This window comes from Crinia signifera, chromosome 9 (genome assembly GCF_055691185.1).
Source record: "Crinia signifera chromosome 9, ASM5569118v1, whole genome shotgun sequence".
Classification (NCBI taxonomy): Eukaryota; Metazoa; Chordata; class Amphibia; order Anura; family Myobatrachidae; genus Crinia; species Crinia signifera.
The window spans coordinates 113,034,411-113,058,306 of record NC_139225.1 but is presented as its reverse complement, the minus strand read 5'-3'; positions in this window follow the sequence as shown (position 1 = coordinate 113,058,306).

The following is a 23,896-nucleotide window of genomic DNA, read 5'->3' as shown; positions in this document are numbered from 1 at the left end:
CTCTACTGCTGCAGCTGGCACAGTCCCACGGTGGTGGGTGGGGAAGGGCTACATAGGTGGTGCTGTAAACCCGGCAGAAGAAAATGGAGTGTCCTCTTCTTGCTCTGCTGCTGCAGCCGACACAGTCCCACGGTGGTCGGTGGAGAAGGTGTGCAGAGGCGGTGCAGTAAAACCGGCAGAAGGAAATGGAGTGTCCTCTTTTTGCTCTGCTGCTGCAGCCGACACAGTCCCTCGGTGGTCGGTGGGGAAGGGCAGCAGAGGCGGTGCTACCAACACGGCAGATGGAAATTGAGCGCCATGCTGGACTAGCAAAGTGAGAGTGAGACACTGCAGGCTACTTACTACCTGCAGAGGCGGTGTGCTTTTAACACAGCAGATGGAAATTGAGCGCCACGCTGGACTAGCAAAGAGAGACGGAGACAATGCTCGCTACTATTTGTTATTACAGAAGGTGGATGGCTTGGGAGACTATGGGAGGTCATTGGCTAGACATGCTTTTTTTAGTGTCAATGTATACCAGGAATATATTATCAGTAATAAATAAGCAATAATTACCTGTCTTGTGTCTAATGTTTCTGAGGTTTGAAAATATGTTCTCAATACACATTGACACATGAAAAGGCACTATACAAGTATGTACTTTATAAATCAATCAATCTATCTATCTATCTATTTACCTTTTATATATAATTAGCTATTTATAAACCATTTATCCAATATCTACCTAAATATAAATGCATCTATTTGTGTAAGGGTAGGTACTGTAGCTAATGGTGCATATCAGGGGTTAGGGGCCAGCAGCTCTGAGTACAAGGGTTGGGTAAGGGTAGATAGAATCTGTGGAAGAAAATGGTTAAGGACCTATAGTTGCTAAGGGGTTGAGAAGGGGTAAGGCCAGATTGGAGCTATGGCAGGTGGCCCTGGGGACAGCATGTCTCTCCTTACTCTCATTGGGAGCACCCGGACAAAGGCATCATCTTGTTTGATACCTTTGTACTCTTCTTGCTCTACTGCTGCAGCTGGCACAGTCCCACGGTGGTGGGTGGGGAAGGGCTACATAGGTGGTGCTGTAAACCCGGCAGAAGAAAATGGAGTGTCCTCTTCTTGCTCTGCTGCTGCAGCCGACACAGTCCCACGGTGGTCGGTGGAGAAGGTGTGCAGAGGCGGTGCAGTAAACCCGGCAGAAGGAAATGGAGTGTCCTCTTTTTGCTCTGCTGCTGCAGCCGACACTGTCCCTCGGTGGTTGGTGGGGAAGGGCTGCAGAGGCGGTGCTACCAACACGGCAGATGGAAATTGAGCGCCATGCTGGACTAGCAAAGTGAGAGGGAGACACTGCAGGCTACTTACTACCTGCAGAGGCGGTGTGCTGTCAACACGCCAGATGGAAATTGAGCGCCATGCTGAACTAGCAAAGAGGAACGAAGACACTGCTCGCTACTATTTGTTATTACAGAAGGTGGATGGCTTGGGAGACTATATGAGGTGATTGGCTAGACATGCATTTTTAGTGTGAATGTATACCAGGAATATATTATCAGTAATTAATAGTCATTAATTACCTGTCTTGTGTCTACTGTTTCTGTAATTCGTCTTTGATCGTTGACTTGAATTCAAGTTTTCAGTCACCTAAAATATAAGAAAAAAAGTGTGATAATATGTTCTCAATACACATTGACACAGAAAAAGGCACTATACATGTATGTACTGTATAAATCAATCAATCTTTCTATCTTTTATCTATTTAACTAACTATTTATGAACCATCTATCCAATATCTACCTAAATATAAATGCATCTATTTGTGTAAGGGTAGGTACTGTAGCTAATGGGTCATATCAGGGGTTAGGGGCAAGCAGCTCTGAGTACAAGGGTTGGGTAAGAGTAGCTAGAATCTGGGGAAGAAAACGGTTAAGGACCTATAGTTGCTAGGGGTTGAGAAGGGGAAAGGCCAGATTGGAGCTGTGACAGGTGGCCCTGGGGACAGCATGTCTCTCCTTTTTCTCATTGGGAGGACCCGGACAAAGGCATCATCTTTTTTGATACATTTGTACTATTCTTGCTCTGCTGCTGCAGCTGGCACAGTCCCACGGTGGTCGGTGGGAAGGGCTGCTGAGGTGGTGCTGTAAACCCTGCAAAAGGAAATGGAGTGTCCTCTTCTTGCTCTGCTGCTGCAGCCGACACAGTCCCACGGTGGTCGGCGGGAAGGTCTGCAGAGGCGGTACTGCCAACTCGGCAGATGGAAATTGAGTGCCATGCTGGACTAGCAAAGTGGGAGGGAGACACTGCAGGCTACTTACTACCTGCAGAGGCGGTGTGCTTTTAACACGGCAGATGGAAATTGAGCGCCACGCTGGACTAGCAAAGAGAGACGGAGACAATGCTCGCTACTATTTGTTATTACAGAAGGTGGATGGCTTGGGAGACTATGGGAGGTCATTGGCTAGACATGCTTTTTTTAGTGTGAATGTATACCAGGAATATATTATCAGTAATAAATAATCATTAATTACCTGTCTTGTGTCTACTGTTTCTGAGGTTTGAAAATATGTTCTCAATACACATTGACACATGAAAAGGCACTATACAAGTATGTACTTTATAAATCAATCAATCAATCTATCTATCTACCATATATATATATATATATATATATATATATATATATATATATATAATTAGCTATTTATAAACCATTTATCCAATATCTACCTAAATATAAATGCATCTATTTGTGTAAGGGTAGGTACTGTCGCTAATGGTGCATATCAGGGGTTAGGGGCCAGCAGCTCTGAGTACAAGGGTTGGGTAAGGGTAGATAGAATCTGTAGAAGAAAATGGTTAAGGACCTATAGTTGCTAAGGGGTTCAGAAGGGGTAAGGCCAGATTGGAGCTGTGGCAGTTGGCCCTGGGGACAGCATGTCTCTCCTTACTCTCATTGGGAGCACCCGGACAAAGGCATCATCTTGTTTGATACCTTTGTACTCTTCTTGCTCTACTGCTGCAGCTGGCACAGTCCCACGGTGGTGGGTGGGGAGTGGCTACATAGGTGGTGCTGTAAACCCGGCAGAAGAAAATGGAGTGTCCTCTTCTTGCTCTGCTGCTGCAGCCGACACAGTCCCACGGTGGTCGGTGGAGAAGGTGTGCAGAGGCGGTGCAGTAAACCCGGCAGAAGGAAATGGAGTGTCCTCTTTTTGCTCTGCTGCTGCAGCCGACACAGTCCCTCGGTGGTTGGTGGGGAAGGGCTGCAGAGGCGGTGCTACCAACACGGCAGATGGAAATTGAGTGCCATGCTGGACTAGCAAAGTGGGAGGGAGACACTGCAGGCTACTTACTACCTGCAGAGGTGGTGTGCTTTTAACACGGCAGATGGAAATTGAGCGCCATGCTGGACTAGCAAAGAGAGACGGAGACAATGCTCGCTACTATTTGTTATTACAGAAGGTGGATGGCTTCGGAGACTATGGGAGGTCATTGGCTAGACATGCTTTTTTTAGTGTGAATGTATACCAGGAATATATTATCAGTAATAAATAATCATTAATTACCTGTCTTGTGTCTACTGTTTCTGAGGTTTGAAAATATGTTCTCAATACACATTGACACATGAAAAGGCACTATACAAGTATGTACTTTATAAATCAATCAATCAATCTATCTATCTACCATATATATATATATATATATATATATATATATATATATATATATATATATATATATATATAATTAGCTATTTATAAACCATTTATCCAATATCTACCTAAATATAAATGCATCTATTTGTGTAAGGGTAGGTACTGTAGCTAATGGTGCATATCAGGGGTTAGGGGCCAGCAGCTCTGAGTACAAGGGTTGGGTAAGGGTAGATAGAATCTGTGGAAGAAAATGGTTAAGGACCTATAGTTGCTAAGGGGTTGAGAAGGGGTAAGGCCAGATTGGAGCTGTGGCAGGTGGACCTGGGGACAGCATGTCTCTCCTTACTCTCATTGGGAGCACGCGGACAAAGGCATCATCTTGTTTGATACCTTTGTACTCTTCTTGCTCTACTGCTGCAGCTGGCACAGTCCCACGGTGGTGGGTGGGGAAGGGCTACATAGGTGGTTCTGTAAACCCGGCAGAAGAAAATGGAGTGTCCTCTTCTTGCTCTGCTGCTGCAGCCGACACAGTCCCTCGGTGGTCGGTGGAGAAGGTGTGCAGAGGCGGTGCAGTAAACCCGGCAGAAGGAAATGGAGTGTCCTCTTTTTGCTCTGCTGCTGCAGCCGACACAGTCCCTCGGTGGTCGTGGGGAAGGGCTGCAGAGGCGGTGCTACCAACACGGCAGATGGAAATTGAGCGCCATGCTGGACTAGCAATGTGAGAGGGAGACACTGCAGGCTACTTACTACCTGCTGAGGCGGTGTGCTGTCAACACGCCGGATGGAAATTGAGCGCCATGCTGAACTAGCAAAGAGGGACGAAGACACTGCTCGCTACTATTTGTTATTACAGAAGGTGGATGGTTTGGGATACTATATGAGGTGATTGGCTAGACATGCATTTTTAGTGTGAATGTATACCAGGAATATATTATCAGTAATAAATAATCATTAATTACCTGTCTTGTGTCTACTGTTTCTGAGGTTTGAAAATATGTTCTCAATACACATTGACACATGAAAAGGCACTATACAAGTATGTACTTTATAAATCAATCAATCAATCTATCTATCTACCATATATATATATATATATATATATATATATATATATATATATATATATATATATATATAATTAGCTATTTATAAACCATTTATCCAATATCTACCTAAATATAAATGCATCTATTTGTGTAAGGGTAGGTACTGTAGCTAATGGTGCATATCAGGGGTTAGGGGCCAGCAGCTCTGAGTACAAGGGTTGGGTAAGGGTAGATAGAATCTGTGGAAGAAAATGGTTAAGGACCTATAGTTGCTAAGGGGTTGAGAAGGGGTAAGGCCAGATTGGAGCTGTGGCAGGTGGACCTGGGGACAGCATGTCTCTCCTTACTCTCATTGGGAGCACCCGGACAAAGGCATCATCTTGTTTGATACCTTTGTACTCTTCTTGCTCTACTGCTGCAGCTGGCACAGTCCCACGGTGGTGGGTGGGGAAGGGCTACATAGGTGGTGCTGTAAACCCGGCAGAAGAAAATGGAGTGTCCTCTTCTTGCTCTGCTGCTGCAGCCGACACAGTCCCACGGTGGTCGGTGGAGAAGGTGTGCAGAGGCGGTGCAGTAAAACCGGCAGAAGGAAATGGAGTGTCCTCTTTTTGCTCTGCTGCTGCAGCCGACACAGTCCCTCGGTGGTCGGTGGGGAAGGGCAGCAGAGGCGGTGCTACCAACACGGCAGATGGAAATTGAGCGCCATGCTGGACTAGCAAAGTGAGAGTGAGACACTGCAGGCTACTTACTACCTGCAGAGGCGGTGTGCTTTTAACACGGCAGATGGAAATTGAGCGCCACGCTGGACTAGCAAAGAGAGACGGAGACAATGCTCGCTACTATTTGTTATTACAGAAGGTGGATGGCTTGGGAGACTATGGGAGGTCATTGGCTAGACATGCTTTTTTTAGTGTCAATGTATACCAGGAATATATTATCAGTAATAAATAAGCAATAATTACCTGTCTTGTGTCTAATGTTTCTGAGGTTTGAAAATATGTTCTCAATACACATTGACACATGAAAAGGCACTATACAAGTATGTACTTTATAAATCAATCAATCTATCTATCTATCTATTTACCTTTTATATATAAATAGCTATTTATAAACCATTTATCCAATATCTACCTAAATATAAATGCATCTATTTGTGTAAGGGTAGGTACTGTAGCTAATGGTGCATATCAGGGGTTAGGGGCCAGCAGCTCTGAGTACAAGGGTTGGGTAAGGGTAGATAGAATCTGTGGAAGAAAATGGTTAAGGACCTATAGTTGTTAAGGGGTTGAGAAGGGGTAAGGCCAGATTGGAGCTATGGCAGGTGGCCCTGGGGACAGCATGTCTCTCCTTACTCTCATTGGGAGCACCCGGACAAAGGCATCATCTTGTTTGATACCTTTGTACTCTTCTTGCTCTACTGCTGCAGCTGGCACAGTCCCACGGTGGTGGGTGGGGAAGGGCTACATAGGTGGTGCTGTAAACCCGGCAGAAGAAAATGGAGTGTCCTCTTCTTGCTCTGCTGCTGCAGCCGACACAGTCCCACGGTGGTCGGTGGAGAAGGTGTGCAGAGGCGGTGCAGTAAACCCGGCAGAAGGAAATGGAGTGTCCTCTTTTTGCTCTGCTGCTGCAGCCGACACTGTCCCTCGGTGGTTGGTGGGGAAGGGCTGCAGAGGCGGTGCTACCAACACGGCAGATGGAAATTGAGCGCCATGCTGGACTAGCAAAGTGAGAGGGAGACACTGCAGGCTACTTACTACCTGCAGAGGCGGTGTGCTGTCAACACGCCAGATGGAAATTGAGCGCCATGCTGAACTAGCAAAGAGGAACGAAGACACTGCTCGCTACTATTTGTTATTACAGAAGGTGGATGGCTTGGGAGACTATATGAGGTGATTGGCTAGACATGCATTTTTAGTGTGAATGTATACCAGGAATATATTATCAGTAATTAATAGTCATTAATTACCTGTCTTGTGTCTACTGTTTCTGTACTTCGTCTTTGATCGTTGACTTGAATTCAAGTTTTCAGTCACCTAAAATATAAGAAAAAAATTGTGATAATATGTTCTCAATACACATTGACACAGAAAAAGGCACTATACATGTATGTACTGTATAAATCAATCAATCTTTCTATCTTTTATCTATTTAACTAACTATTTATGAACCATCTATCCAATATCTACCTAAATATAAATGCATCTATTTGTGTAAGGGTAGGTACTGTAGCTAATGGGTCATATCAGGGGTTAGGGGCAAGCAGCTCTGAGTACAAGGGTTGGGTAAGAGTAGCTAGAATCTGGGGAAGAAAACGGTTAAGGACCTATAGTTGCTAGGGGTTGAGAAGGGGAAAGGCCAGATTGGAGCTGTGACAGGTGGCCCTGGGGACAGCATGTCTCTCCTTTTTCTCATTGGGAGGACCCGGACAAAGGCATCATCTTTTTTGATACATTTGTACTATTCTTGCTCTGCTGCTGCAGCTGTCACAGTCCCACGGTGGTCGGTGGGAAGGGCTGCTGAGGTGGTGCTGTAAACCCTGCAAAAGGAAATGGAGTGTCCTCTTCTTGCTCTGCTGCTGCAGCCGACACAGTCCCATGGTGGTCGGCGGGAAGGTCTGCAGAGGCGGTACTGCCAACTCGGCAGATGGAAATTGAGTGCCATGCTGGACTAGCAAAGTGGGAGGGAGACACTGCAGGCTACTTACTACCTGCAGAGGCGGTGTGCTTTTAACACGGCAGATGGAAATTGAGCGCCACGCTGGACTAGCAAAGAGAGACGGAGACAATGCTCGCTACTATTTGTTATTACAGAAGGTGGATGGCTTGGGAGACTATGGGAGGTCATTGGCTAGACATGCTTTTTTTAGTGTGAATGTATACCAGGAATATATTATCAGTAATAAATAATCATTAATTACCTGTCTTGTGTCTACTGTTTCTGAGGTTTGAAAATATGTTCTCAATACACATTGACACATGAAAAGGCACTATACAAGTATGTACTTTATAAATCAATCAATCAATCTATCTATCTACCTATATATATATATATATATATATATATATATATATATATATATATATATATATATATATATATATATATATATAATTAGCTATTTATAAACCATTTATCCAATATCTACCTAAATATAAATGCATCTATTTGTGTAAGGGTAGGTACTGTAGCTAATGGTGCATATCAGGGGTTAGGGGCCAGCAGCTCTGAGTACAAGGGTTGGGTAAGGGTAGATAGAATCTGTGGAAGAAAATGGTTAAGGACCTATAGTTGCTAAGGGGTTGAGAAGGGGTAAGGCCAGATTGGAGCTGTGGCAGGTGGCCCTGGGGACAGCATGTCTCTCCGGGATGCGGTCATTTGGTCGAATGCATTATGGTCGAATGTCATTACATCGAATCCATTAGGTCGAATTGCTAAAAGGTCGACATGATTCTAGGTCGACATGGGAAAAGGTCGAAATGATTCTAGGTCGAAAGGTCATTAGTTCGACAGGTCATTAGGTCGACAAGGTCATCAGTTCGACATTGTCTAGGTCGACATTCACAAAGTCGACATGGGGTTTTTCACTGTTTTTTGAGCCGACATGTGCTGACAGGCGGTATTTCATGCCCTACCATCCACTAGGGCGTGTTGGGAGAATAAAATAGTGTGCCGAGCGTAGCGAGGCACCGTGCCCGACGCATTGCGAGCGCAGCGAGCGATGCGAGGGGATGCAGTGCACTTTAAACTGTGTCCATGTCGACTGTGTTGACATTCAGGTAAAAAAACAGTGAAAAACCCCATGTCGACTTTGTGAATGTCGACCTAGACAATGTCGAACTAATGACCTTGTCGACCTAATGACCTGTCGAACTAATGACCTTTCGACCTAGAATCTTTTCGACCTTTTCCCATGTCGACATAGAATCATGTCGACCTTTTAGCAATTCGACCTAATGGATTCGATGTAATGACATTCGACCATAATGCATTCGACCAAACGATCCCAACCCGTCTCTCCTTACTCTCATTGGGAGCACCCGGACAAAGGCATCATCTTGTTTGATACCTTTGTACTCTTCTTGCTCTACTGCTGCAGCTGGCACAGTCCCACGGTGGTGGGTGGGGATTGGCTGCATAGGTGGTGCTGTAAACCCGGCAGAAGAAAATGGAGTGTCCTCTTCTTGCTCTGCTGCTGCAGCCGACACAGTCCCACGGTGGTCGGTGGAGAAGGTGTGCAGAGGCGGTGCAGTAAACCCGGCAGAAGGAAATGGAGTGTCCTCTTTTTGCTCTGCTGCTGCAGCCGACACAGTCCCTCGGTGGTTGGTGGGGAAGGTGTGCAGAGGCGGTGCAGTAAACCCGGCAGAAGGAAATGGAGTGTCCTCTTTTTGCTCTGCTGCTGCAGCCGACACAGTCCCTCGGTGGTCGGTGGGGAAGGGCAGCAGAGGCGGTGCTACCAACACGGCAGATGGAAATTGAGCGCCATGCTGGACTAGCAAAGTGAGAGTGAGACACTGCAGGCTACTTACTACCTGCAGAGGCGGTGTGCTTTTAACACGGCAGATGGAAATTGAGCGCCACGCTGGACTAGCAAAGAGAGACGGAGACAATGCTCGCTACTATTTGTTATTACAGAAGGTGGATGGCTTGGGAGACTATGGGAGGTCATTGGCTAGACATGCTTTTTTTAGTGTCAATGTATACCAGGAATATATTATCAGTAATAAATAAGCAATAATTACCTGTCTTGTGTCTAATGTTTCTGAGGTTTGAAAATATGTTCTCAATACACATTGACACATGAAAAGGCACTATACAAGTATGTACTTTATAAATCAATCAATCTATCTATCTACCTTTTATATATATATATATATATATATATATATATAATTAGCTATTTATAAACCATTTATCCAATATCTACCTAAATATAAATGCATCTATTTGTGTAAGGGTAGGTACTGTAGCTAATGGTGCATATCAGGGGTTAGGGGCCAGCAGCTCTGAGTACAAGGGTTGGGTAAGGGTAGATAGAATCTGTGGAAGAAAATGGTTAAGGACCTATAGTTGCTAAGGGGTTGAGAAGGGGTAAGGCCAGATTGGAGCTGTGGCAGGTGGCCCTGGGGACAGCATGTCTCTCCTTACTCTCATTGGGAGCACCCGGACAAAGGCATCATCTTGTTTGATACCTTTGTACTCTTCTTGCTCTACTGCTGCAGCTGGCACAGTCCCACGGTGGTGGGTGGGGAGTGGCTACATAGGTGGTGCTGTAAACCCGGCAGAAGAAAATGGAGTGTCCTCTTCTTGCTCTGCTGCTGCAGCCGACACAGTCCCACGGTGGTCGGTGGAGAAGGTGTGCAGAGGCGGTGCAGTAAACCCGGCAGAAGGAAATGGAGTGTCCTCTTTTTGCTCTGCTGCTGCAGCCGACACAGTCCCTCGGTGGTTGGTGGGGAAGGGCTGCAGAGGCGGTGCTACCAACACGGCAGATGGAAATTGAGCGCCATGCTGGACTAGCAAAGTGAGACAGAGACACTGCAGGCTACTTACTACCTGCAGAGGCGGTGTGCTTTTAACACGGCAGATGGAAATTGAGCGCCACACTGGACTAGCAAAGAGAGACGGAGACAATGCTCGCTACTATTTGTTATTACAGAAGGTGGATGGCTTGGGAGACTATGGGAGGTCATTGGCTAGACATGCTTTTTTTAGTGTCAATGTATACCAGGAATATATTATCAGTAATAAATAAGCAATAATTACCTGTCTTGTGTCTAATGTTTCTGAGGTTTGAAAATATGTTCTCAATACACATTGACACATGAAAAGGCACTATACAAGTATGTACTTTATAAATCAATCAATCTATCTATCTATCTATTTACCTTTTATATATAAATAGCTATTTATAAACCATTTATCCAATATCTACCTAAATATAAATGCATCTATTTGTGTAAGGGTAGGTACTGTAGCTAATGGTGCATATCAGGGGTTAGGGGCCAGCAGCTCTGAGTACAAGGGTTGGGTAAGGGTAGATAGAATCTGTGGAAGAAAATGGTTAAGGACCTATAGTTGTTAAGGGGTTGAGAAGGGGTAAGGCCAGATTGGAGCTATGGCAGGTGGCCCTGGGGACAGCATGTCTCTCCTTACTCTCATTGGGAGCACCCGGACAAAGGCATCATCTTGTTTGATACCTTTGTACTCTTCTTGCTCTACTGCTGCAGCTGGCACAGTCCCACGGTGGTGGGTGGGGAAGGGCTACATAGGTGGTGCTGTAAACCCGGCAGAAGAAAATGGAGTGTCCTCTTCTTGCTCTGCTGCTGCAGCCGACACAGTCCCACGGTGGTCGGTGGAGAAGGTGTGCAGAGGCGGTGCAGTAAACCCGGCAGAAGGAAATGGAGTGTCCTCTTTTTGCTCTGCTGCTGCAGCCGACACTGTCCCTCGGTGGTTGGTGGGGAAGGGCTGCAGAGGCGGTGCTACCAACACGGCAGATGGAAATTGAGCGCCATGCTGGACTAGCAAAGTGAGAGGGAGACACTGCAGGCTACTTACTACCTGCAGAGGCGGTGTGCTGTCAACACGCCAGATGGAAATTGAGCGCCATGCTGAACTAGCAAAGAGGAACGAAGACACTGCTCGCTACTATTTGTTATTACAGAAGGTGGATGGCTTGGGAGACTATATGAGGTGATTGGCTAGACATGCATTTTTAGTGTGAATGTATACCAGGAATATATTATCAGTAATTAATAGTCATTAATTACCTGTCTTGTGTCTACTGTTTCTGTACTTCGTCTTTGATCGTTGACTTGAATTCAAGTTTTCAGTCACCTAAAATATAAGAAAAAAATTGTGATAATATGTTCTCAATACACATTGACACAGAAAAAGGCACTATACATGTATGTACTGTATAAATCAATCAATCTTTCTATCTTTTATCTATTTAACTAACTATTTATGAACCATCTATCCAATATCTACCTAAATATAAATGCATCTATTTGTGTAAGGGTAGGTACTGTAGCTAATGGGTCATATCAGGGGTTAGGGGCAAGCAGCTCTGAGTACAAGGGTTGGGTAAGAGTAGCTAGAATCTGGGGAAGAAAACGGTTAAGGACCTATAGTTGCTAGGGGTTGAGAAGGGGAAAGGCCAGATTGGAGCTGTGACAGGTGGCCCTGGGGACAGCATGTCTCTCCTTTTTCTCATTGGGAGGACCCGGACAAAGGCATCATCTTTTTTGATACATTTGTACTATTCTTGCTCTGCTGCTGCAGCTGTCACAGTCCCACGGTGGTCGGTGGGAAGGGCTGCTGAGGTGGTGCTGTAAACCCTGCAAAAGGAAATGGAGTGTCCTCTTCTTGCTCTGCTGCTGCAGCCGACACAGTCCCATGGTGGTCGGCGGGAAGGTCTGCAGAGGCGGTACTGCCAACTCGGCAGATGGAAATTGAGTGCCATGCTGGACTAGCAAAGTGGGAGGGAGACACTGCAGGCTACTTACTACCTGCAGAGGCGGTGTGCTTTTAACACGGCAGATGGAAATTGAGCGCCACGCTGGACTAGCAAAGAGAGACGGAGACAATGCTCGCTACTATTTGTTATTACAGAAGGTGGATGGCTTGGGAGACTATGGGAGGTCATTGGCTAGACATGCTTTTTTTAGTGTGAATGTATACCAGGAATATATTATCAGTAATAAATAATCATTAATTACCTGTCTTGTGTCTACTGTTTCTGAGGTTTGAAAATATGTTCTCAATACACATTGACACATGAAAAGGCACTATACAAGTATGTACTTTATAAATCAATCAATCAATCTATCTATCTACCTTTTATATATATATATATATATATATATATATATATATATATATATATATAATTAGCTATTTATAAACCATTTATCCAATATCTACCTAAATATAAATGCATCTATTTGTGTAAGGGTAGGTACTGTAGCTAATGGTGCATATCAGGGGTTAGGGGCCAGCAGCTCTGAGTACAAGGGTTGGGTAAGGGTAGATAGAATCTGTGGAAGAAAATGGTTAAGGACCTATAGTTGCTAAGGGGTTGAGAAGGGGTAAGGCCAGATTGGAGCTGTGGCAGGTGGCCCTGGGGACAGCATGTCTCTCCGGGATGCGGTCATTTGGTCGAATGCATTATGGTCGAATGTCATTACATCGAATCCATTAGGTCGAATTGCTAAAAGGTCGACATGATTCTAGGTCGACATGGGAAAAGGTCGAAATGATTCTAGGTCGAAAGGTCATTAGTTCGACAGGTCATTAGGTCGACAAGGTCATCAGTTCGACATTGTCTAGGTCGACATTCACAAAGTCGACATGGGGTTTTTCACTGTTTTTTGAGCCGACATGTGCTGACAGGCGGTATTTCATGCCCTACCATCCACTAGGGCGTGTTGGGAGAATAAAATAGTGTGCCGAGCGTAGCGAGGCACCGTGCCCGACGCATTGCGAGCGCAGCGAGCGATGCGAGGGGATGCAGTGCACTTTAAACTGTGTCCATGTCGACTGTGTTGACATTCAGGTAAAAAAACAGTGAAAAACCCCATGTCGACTTTGTGAATGTCGACCTAGACAATGTCGAACTAATGACCTTGTCGACCTAATGACCTGTCGAACTAATGACCTTTCGACCTAGAATCTTTTCGACCTTTTCCCATGTCGACATAGAATCATGTCGACCTTTTAGCAATTCGACCTAATGGATTCGATGTAATGACATTCGACCATAATGCATTCGACCAAACGATCCCAACCCGTCTCTCCTTACTCTCATTGGGAGCACCCGGACAAAGGCATCATCTTGTTTGATACCTTTGTACTCTTCTTGCTCTACTGCTGCAGCTGGCACAGTCCCACGGTGGTGGGTGGGGATTGGCTGCATAGGTGGTGCTGTAAACCCGGCAGAAGAAAATGGAGTGTCCTCTTCTTGCTCTGCTGCTGCAGCCGACACAGTCCCACGGTGGTCGGTGGAGAAGGTGTGCAGAGGCGGTGCAGTAAACCCGGCAGAAGGAAATGGAGTGTCCTCTTTTTGCTCTGCTGCTGCAGCCGACACAGTCCCTCGGTGGTTGGTGGGGAAGGTGTGCAGAGGCGGTGCAGTAAACCCGGCAGAAGGAAATGGAGTGTCCTCTTTTTGCTCTGCTGCTGCAGCCGACACAGTCCCTCGGTGGTCGGTGGGGAAGGGCAGCAGAGGCGGTGCTACCAACACGGCAGATGGAAATTGAGCGCCATGCTGGACTAGCAAAGTGAGAGTGAGACACTGCAGGCTACTTACTACCTGCAGAGGCGGTGTGCTTTTAACACGGCAGATGGAAATTGAGCGCCACGCTGGACTAGCAAAGAGAGACGGAGACAATGCTCGCTACTATTTGTTATTACAGAAGGTGGATGGCTTGGGAGACTATGGGAGGTCATTGGCTAGACATGCTTTTTTTAGTGTCAATGTATACCAGGAATATATTATCAGTAATAAATAAGCAATAATTACCTGTCTTGTGTCTAATGTTTCTGAGGTTTGAAAATATGTTCTCAATACACATTGACACATGAAAAGGCACTATACAAGTATGTACTTTATAAATCAATCAATCAATCAATCTATCTATCTATCTATCTATCTATCTATCTATCTATCTATCTATTTACCTTTTATATATAATTAGCTATTTATAAACCATTTATCCAATATCTACCTAAATATAAATGCATCTATTTGTGTAAGGGTAGGTACTGTAGCTAATGGTGCATATCAGGGGTTAGGGGCCAGCAGCTCTGAGTACAAGGGTTGGGTAAGGGTAGATAGAATCTGTGGAAGAAAATGGTTAAGGACCTATAGTTGCTAAGGGGTTGAGAAGGGGTAAGGCCAGATTGGAGCTATGGCAGGTGGCCCTGGGGACAGCATGTCTCTCCTTACTCTCATTGGGAGCACCCGGACAAAGGCATCATCTTGTTTGATACATTTGTACTCTTCTTGCTCTACTGCTGCAGCTGGCATAGTCCCACGGTGGTGGGTGGGGAAGGGCTACATAGGTGGTGCTGTAAACCCGGCAGAAGAAAATGGAGTGTCCTCTTCTTGCTCTGCTGCTGCAGCCGACACAGTCCCACGGTGGTCGGTGGAGAAGGTGTGCAGAGGCGGTGCAGTAAACCCGGCAGAAGGAAATGGAGTGTCCTCTTTTTGCTCTGCTGCTGCAGCCGACACTGTCCCTCGGTGGTTGGTGGGGAAGGGCTGCAGAGGCGGTGCTACCAACACGGCAGATGGAAATTGAGTGCCATGCTGGACTAGCAAAGTGAGAGGGAGACACTGCAGGCTACTTACTACCTGCAGAGGCGGTGTGCTGTCAACACGCCAGATGGAAATTGAGCGCCATGCTGAACTAGCAAAGAGGGACGAAGACACTGCTCGCTACTATTTGTTATTACAGAAGTTGGATGGCTTGGGAGACTATATGAGGTGATTGGCTAGACATGCATTTTTAGTGTGAATGTATACCAGGAATATATTATCAGTCATTAATTACCTGTCTTGTGTCTACTGTTTCTGTACTTCGTCTTTGATCGTTGACTTGAATTGAAGTTTGCAGTCACCTAAAATATAAGAAAAAAAGTGTGATAATATGTTCTCAATACACATTGACACAGAAAAAGGCACTATACATGTATGTACTGTATAAATCAATCAATCTTTCTATCTTTTATCTATTTAACTAACTATTTATGAACCATCTATCCAATATCTAGCTAAATATTAATGTATCTATTTGTGTAAAGGTAGGTACTGTAGCTAATGGGTTATATCAGGGGTTAGGGGCAAGCAGCTCTGAGTACAAGGGTTGGGTAAGAGTAGCTAGAATCTGGGGAAGAAAACGGTTAAGGACCTATAGTTGCTAGGGGTTGAGAAGGGGAAAGGCCAGATTGGAGCTGTGACAGGTGGCCCTGGGGACAGCATGTCTCTCCTTTTTCTCATTGGGAGGACCCGGACAAAGGCATCATCTTTTTTGATACATTTGTACTATTCTTGCTCTGCTGCTGCAGCTGGCACAGTCCCACGGTGGTCGGTGGGAAGGGCTGCTGAGGTGGTGCTGTAAACCCTGCAAAAGGAAATGGAGTGTCCTCTTCTTGCTCTGCTGCTGCAGCCGACACAGTCCCACGGTGGTCGGCGGGAAGGTCTGCAGAGGCGGTACTGCCAACTCGGCAGATGGAAATTGAGTGCCATGCTGGACTAGCAAAGTGGGAGGGAGACACTGCAGGCTACTTACTACCTGCAGAGGCGGTGTGCTTTTAACACGGCAGATGGAAATTGAGCGCCACGCTGGACTAGCAAAGAGAGACGGAGACAATGCTCGCTACTATTTGTTATTACAGAAGGTGGATGGCTTGGGAGACTATGGGAGGTCATTGGCTAGACATGCTTTTTTTAGTGTGAATGTATACCAGGAATATATTATCAGTAATAAATAATCATTAATTACCTGTCTTGTGTCTACTGTTTCTGAGGTTTGAAAATATGTTCTCAATACACATTGACACATGAAAAGGCACTATACAAGTATGTACTTTATAAATCAATCAATCTATCTATCTACCTTTTATATATATATATATATATATATATATATATATATATATATATATATATATATATATATAAAATTAGCTATTTATAAACCATTTATCCAATATCTACCTAAATATAAATGCATCTATTTGTGTAAGGGAAGGTACTGTAGCTAATGGTGCATATCAGGGGTTAGGGGCCAGCAGCTCTGAGTACAAGGGTTGGGTAAGGGTAGATAGAATCTGTGGCCGGAGAGCCCGGCACACGGGGTTAATGGCGGCTACAGCACTGAAGGGGTTAACTCTCCGTGCTTTGCCGTTATCCAGGACAAGGGCACTTGACATGTTTTAAACTGTATGAGTAGCACTGAGCTAGGACTGCATCATATATTGTGTATATTGTATTGAATATTGAGGAATGCACTCTGGACTTACAATGCACTTTGTACATTTCTGGGGGGAAGGAATTTAGCAAATCTTGGTGATAAGGAAATGAGATGCTAACCTGCCCCTCTTGTCAGAAGGTCTGTGAGTGTCCAAAACACAGCAGGGAGTAGGCTCTGTGTCTGAAGCCCTGTGTAAAAGGTGATAAGGAAATTTGTGTACCATATGTGATGGGTCCCTGAGCCCAGGACATCCTGTGTGTGAGGTGTTGATGAGGCACAGACATTTGTGTTTCGTTATGTAAACATGCTACCAGGAGATAAATATCTCCCCTGTTCCTGAAAGTTATATATTCTAAGGAAATTGGATTTATCCTTTGTAGTATGTAATCTTGGTTCGTTATGCACGGGAAGTAACGTATCAGATTGAGATGCAAATTGTAAATGTATGGGGGAGGATCTGACAATGTCAAAGAGTTTTCTGCCTATATAAGCAGGGCTCTGTGAGCCCAAAGTGGTTCTTCTGCCTGTATCTGAATGCTGTAACATCACTTGTATGCTGTACCTCTGAAAGGAGAAGGGATCTTTTCAGATCCATTGGCAATAAACCATCTTTTGCCCAAGAAGTCTGCTTCATCTGCGACCAACAGAATTAATTGCAATAATTCCGTTCTCCGGCTGTTCTGGGCATAGCATCCAGCGTCTCCGAGTCTCCGCTCTGCCAGCTACCAAAGCAGAGGCCTGGTCCGTGACCAGTGGGGGACTAGTCGACACCAGCAGTGTGTCGACGCAGGTAGTACTCAGAGCCAGCGGTTGGGCCTGAGGAGGTATCCGTGGTTCCAGACGCCACGTAGGAGGAGTCTGGTGGTGGCAGCGATAACCCCGCCCACTGCGTAGTGGGTGGAGTCAGTAACAGGCGGTTACTGACGGTAACAGGGAATCCCCTATTGGCCAGGTCCCGTGAGACCAGGAACCGCTATCTGTGGACCCGAAGGGCGTAGCCAGAGCTAAGGGCAGGCGTCCGGTCACAGAAATTGGCGGCAAGCGAGTGGGATAACCCAGGCGGCTCTTCAGTCACCCGATTGGAGAAGCCACGTTACTCAGGGAAGAGTAACTGCAGCCAGGAGAACGCGCAAGATGGCGGACTTCAGCGGAATGTCGAAGGATGACCTCGAGATCGTGTGTCGGGGGAAGGGTGTGGAGATCCCTTCCAAAGCAACTGTAAACGAAATGAGGGTGGCGCTCAAGCGCTTGGAGGAGTCGAGTCGGGAGGAGGTGCAGCACGCTGATGGTGACCGTGTCCAGGAGGACAGCCACACAGAGGACCTTCATCTGGACCCGGTTAGACTCACAAGCCCCGCCCCCTCTAGCAGCAGCCACGTTTCCCAACATTCCCTAGCAGGGCCAGGATCCGTGTGTCCCAGGATGGGCGGCACGGATAGCCTAGCGGATCGGCTAGCGGAATTAGGGGAGAGGGCAACGGAACAAGAACGCATGCTCATCATTCGGATGTGGCATGCGGAGCGGGCACCACAGGCTGTGGTACCCCGGGCGCCGTTGTCAGCTGCTACCCCCCGAGTGGGACGGATTCAGTTTGCCAAGTTTGCCGACAGCGATGGGGACATTGATGGACATTTGCAAGTTTTTGAGAGGACTTGTAAACTCCATGATTTGCCCAAACAGGAGTGGGTAAGACACCTTGTGCCCACCTTGCATGGAGAGGCCTTGGAGGCCTATCGAGGAGTGGCTAATGAGGACTGTGGGGACTATGATGTTGTCGCCAAGGCCCTCCTCCAACGTTTTTTTGTAACTCCTGAGTCCTACAGGAAAAAGTTTCGGGACTTGCCAAAGAATCCTGGCAGCACCCACGAGCAGTTTGCCACCCAGCTGCGGCAGTACTTGGTGAAGTGGGTGCAGGAATCAAAGGCCACAACCTGGGACACCCTGATTGATGTGATCTGCAGGGAGCAGTTCTACCGCAGGTGTGCCCAGGAAGTGAAGGAGTGGGTGCTAGATCGGGAGCCACCCAGTGTAAAGATGGCTGCCCAGCTAGCGGACAAGTATGTGGCAATTCGGTCACAGGGGCTGAAACGCCCAAGTAGCAGACCACTACAAAGGACTTTACCACCAGGGGGACACCCCTCTTCAGCTCATCGCCCCCCAAAGCAAGCATCTTCCAACCCGGGTGCTCTTGGCCAGCAATCGCCCCGCAGCGTCCCTGCGAGTAATCAGGGATCATCGGAGCCCCAACTGGTCAAGAAGTGCTACAGCTGTGGGAAAATCGGACATCTGAGGATGAACTGTCCCACACTGCCGGCACCCCAGATTCGCGCTACCAATCCGAATGCTGGAGCCCGGCTTGCTTGCTTGACCCGTGGAGATGAGCCCACAGAGACTGTACCCCCTCCAGTCAGTCCGATGGAGTGTATTGAGAAACAGGCAGACTCTGCTGATAGAGTCACCTGCATGGCCATGCGGCCTCTACGGAATATGTGGCGGCACCTGCAGTCGGTCCAAGTGGGGCCCCTGCAGGGGGAAGGCCTGAGAGACTCTGGGGCCTCAATCACTGTGGTGAGCCCCAGACTGATTGATCCTGCTGCAGTATTGCAGGGTCGCACTGCCAAAGTTACAATGGCAGATGGAGCGGAGCGAGAGGTGCCCATGGCCAGAGTCTACCTGGATTGGGGGGCTGGACCAGAGTTGCGAGATGTTGCCGTCATGGATGGCCTCCCAACAGATGTAGTCCTGGGGAATGATCTTGGGGGTGGAATCGTTACTACATTTGCTAACGCCATCGCCTGGAGTCAAGCTGCCAGACTACAGTCCGTACCATCGACACCAGCACAGCCCAGCCCAGAGGAAAAGCCCACAGCGGCCAGACAACTGCCAGCACAGCCAACCACAGCATCAACCAGCCCAGAGGAAAAGACTACAGCGGCTAGATCAGCGCATCTCCCCAGCATGCCTTTTGCCTCTGGTGTGCCTACGTCCCCTAGCAACGCAGAGGATGTGTGTGCCAGCTTGTTGTATCCTGTGGGGGTGCCCAGCGATGCTCCTGTTCCTAGTGGTTTGCCAACTCCAGCGGTGAGTATGAGTGACCACACTGACCTTTACATGACTGACCCAAACCAGAATGACCCTAGACATCCCAACCTAGATGCCCCTGTAGAGTGTCCCCCTTTAGGAGAAAGTCGGGGGCACTGGCAGGGGGTTCAGGAGGCTCCGCTCTCTGACCCATCCCTGACAGGCATACGGTGCCAAGCTCGCAGCGGCCTTGATGGGGTGGGGGTGGGGAGTGTGCCCGGGCAGGAAGGGTTCAGGCCCAGGGTAGTCAGGAAGGTAGAAGGGGATACACCAGAGAGGGTGGGTTCCCCAAGACGTAGGTCCTTTGAGGAGGAATGGAGGGCAGGTCTGACGGTTGTTGCAGACGGGTGCCCGGGAGAAGTGACAGAGGTGCAGTGCCTGGGAGATAGTGTGGGAGGAGACAGGGGTAGGCCCAGACCAGTGAAGGTAGAGTCGACCAGAGGCTGTCCCCGGCCCACAACCCCCAGACAGGTACTAACCTTAGGAACTGTAAGGCCCTACAGACAAGTTGTCCCTGACTCTAGTTTGGTAGTGATGTCCCTTACAGTAGTGACTAGGAAGGGTCTTCCCAAGACAGTGGAATGTACACCTGCTTGTGAGTTGGCATTCCAGTCGCTGAAGGAGGCTCTGGTACCAGCTCCAGTGCTGATGACGCATATTTATTACCAGGACATTGTGGTACAGACTATTGCATCACTGCACGGACTGGCAGCAGTACTGAGCCAGGAGGAGCCATGTGGGCAGGAGCACCCTGTGGCTTGTGTGAGCAGAATACTGCTATGGTGGGAGGTGGGGTATGCCACAATTTGGACACACTGGGTGGCAATTGTGTATGCAGCAGACCAGCGTTGGCACGGATGGTGCCACTGGCACCCCACTGGGGTGAAGGAACACCCACCTGATGAAGGTTTGCCCCCTTCATTGGGGGAAACAGACAGACTGTTGTTGTGGTGCCTTGGACTTGGACACTGTGGTGACTGTGTGGACTTTCAGCACCAACCGGATATGGCCCACTGCAGTCTGGAGGAACTGTCTAGGCTGGGGGCCAACACCCCCAGGCACTCCCAGTAACCCCCAAATGGGCTGCGGGACCAGGAGCCAAATCGTTGGGACATGGCCCTCTGGTTTCCCGCTTGAAGGGGGGGGAGAAGTGTGGCCGGAGAGCCCGGCACACGGGGTTAATGGCGGCTACAGCACTGAAGGGGTTAACTCTCCGTGCTTTGCCGTTATCCAGGACAAGGGCACTTGACATGTTTTAAACTGTATGAGTAGCACTGAGCTAGGACTGCATCATATATTGTGTATATTGTATTGAATATTGAGGAATGCACTCTGGACTTACAATGCACTTTGTACATTTCTGGGGGGAAGGAATTTAGCAAATCTTGGTGATAAGGAAATGAGATGCTAACCTGCCCCTCTTGTCAGAAGGTCTGTGAGTGTCCAAAACACAGCAGGGAGTAGGCTCTGTGTCTGAAGCCCTGTGTAAAAGGTGATAAGGAAATTTGTGTACCATATGTGATGGGTCCCTGAGCCCAGGACATCCTGTGTGTGAGGTGTTGATGAGGCACAGACATTTGTGTTTCGTTATGTAAACATGCTACCAGGAGATAAATATCTCCCCTGTTCCTGAAAGTTATATATTCTAAGGAAATTGGATTTATCCTTTGTAGTATGTAATCTTGGTTCGTTATGCACGGGAAGTAACGTATCAGATTGAGATGCAAATTGTAAATGTATGGGGGAGGATCTGACAATGTCAAAGAGTTTTCTGCCTATATAAGCAGGGCTCTGTGAGCCCAAAGTGGTTCTTCTGCCTGTATCTGAATGCTGTAACATCACTTGTATGCTGTACCTCTGAAAGGAGAAGGGATCTTTTCAGATCCATTGGCAATAAACCATCTTTTGCCCAAGAAGTCTGCTTCATCTGCGACCAACAGAATTAATTGCAATAATTCCGTTCTCCGGCTGTTCTGGGCATAGCATCCAGCGTCTCCGAGTCTCCGCTCTGCCAGCTACCAAAGCAGAGGCCTGGTCCGTGACCAGTGGGGGACTAGTCGACACCAGCAGTGTGTCGACGCAGGTAGTACTCAGAGCCAGCGGTTGGGCCTGAGGAGGTATCCGTGGTTCCAGACGCCACGTAGGAGGAGTCTGGTGGTGGCAGCGATAACCCCGCCCACTGCGTAGTGGGTGGAGTCAGTAACAGGCGGTTACTGACGGTAACAGGGAATCCCCTATTGGCCAGGTCCCGTGAGACCAGGAACCGCTATCTGTGGACCCGAAGGGCGTAGCCAGAGCTAAGGGCAGGCGTCCGGTCACAGAATCTGTGGAAGAAAATGGTTAAGGACCTATAGTTGCTAAGGGGTTGAGAAGGGGTAAGGCCAGATTGGAGCTGTGGCAGGTGGACCTGGGGACAGCATGTCTCTCCTTACTCTCATTGGGAGCACCCGGACAAAGGCATCATCTTGTTTGATACCTTTGTACTCTTCTTGCTCTGCTGCTGCAGCTGGCACAGTCCCACGGTGGTGGGTGGGGAAGGGCTACATAGGTGGTGCTGTAAACCCGGCAGAAGAAAATGGAGTGTCCTCTTCTTGCTCTGCTGCTGCAGCCGACACAGTCCCACGGTGGTCGGTGGAGAAGGTGTGCAGAGGCGGTGCAGTAAACCCGGCAGAAGGAAATGGAGTGTCCTCTTTTTGCTCTGCTGCTGCAGCCGACACAGTCCCTCGGTGGTCGTGGGGAAGGGCTGCAGAGGCGGTGCTACCAACACGGCAGATGGAAATTGAGCGCCATGCTGGACTAGCAATGTGAGAGGGAGACACTGCAGGCTACTTACTACCTGCAGAGGCGGCGTGCTGTCAACACGCCGGATGGAAATTGAGCGCCATGCTGAACTAGCAAAGAGGGACGAAGACACTGCTCGCTACTATTTGTTATTACAGAAGGTGGATGGTTTGGGATACTATATGAGGTGATTGGCTAGACATGCATTTTTAGTGTGAATGTATACCAGGAATATATTATCAGTAATAAATAATCATTAATTACCTGTCTTGTGTCTACTGTTTCTGAGGTTTGAAAATATGTTCTCAATACACATTGACACATGAAAAGGCACTATACAAGTATGTACTTTATAAATCAATCAATCAATCTATCTATCTACCTTATATATATATATATATATATATATATATATATATATATATATATATATATATATAATTAGCTATTTATAAACCATTTATCCAATATCTACCTAAATATAAATGCATCTATTTGTGTAAGGGTAGGTACTGTAGCTAATGGTGCATATCAGGGGTTAGGGGCCATCAGCTCTGAGTACAAGGGTTGGGTAAGGGTAGATAGAATCTGTGGAACAAAATGGTTAAGTACCTATAGTTGCTAAGGGGTTGAGAAGGGGTAAGGCCAGATTGGAGCTGTGGTAGGTGGCCCTGGGGACAGCATGTCTCTCCTTACTCTCATTGGGAGCACCCGGACAAAGGCATCATCTTGTTTGATACCTTTGTACTCTTCTTGCTCTACTGCTGCAGCTGGCACAGTCCCACGGTGGTGGGTGGGGAAGGGCTACATAGGTGGTGCTGTAAACCCGGCAGAAGAAAATGGAGTGTCCTCTTCTTGCTCTGCTGCTGCAGCCGACACAGTCCCACGGTGGTCGGTGGAGAAGGTGTGCAGAGGCGTTGCAGTAAAACCGGCAGAAGGAAATGGAGTGTCCTCTTTTTGCTCTGCTGCTGCAGCCGACACAGTCCCTCGGTGGTCGGTGGGGAAGGGCAGCAGAGGCGGTGCTACCAACACGGCAGATGGAAATTGAGCGCCATGCTGGACTAGCAAAGTGAGAGTGAGACACTGCAGGCTACTTACTACCTGCAGAGGCGGTGTGCTTTTAACACGGCAGATGGAAATTGAGCGCCACGCTGGACTAGCAAAGAGAGACGGAGACAATGCTCGCTACTATTTGTTATTACAGAAGGTGGATGGCTTGGGAGACTATGGGAGGTCATTGGCTAGACATGCTTTTTTAGTGTCAATGTATACCAGGAATATATTATCAGTAATAAATAAGCAATAATTACCTGTCTTGTGTCTACTGTTTCTGAGGTTTGAAAATATGTTCTCAATACACATTGACACATGAAAAGGCACTATACAA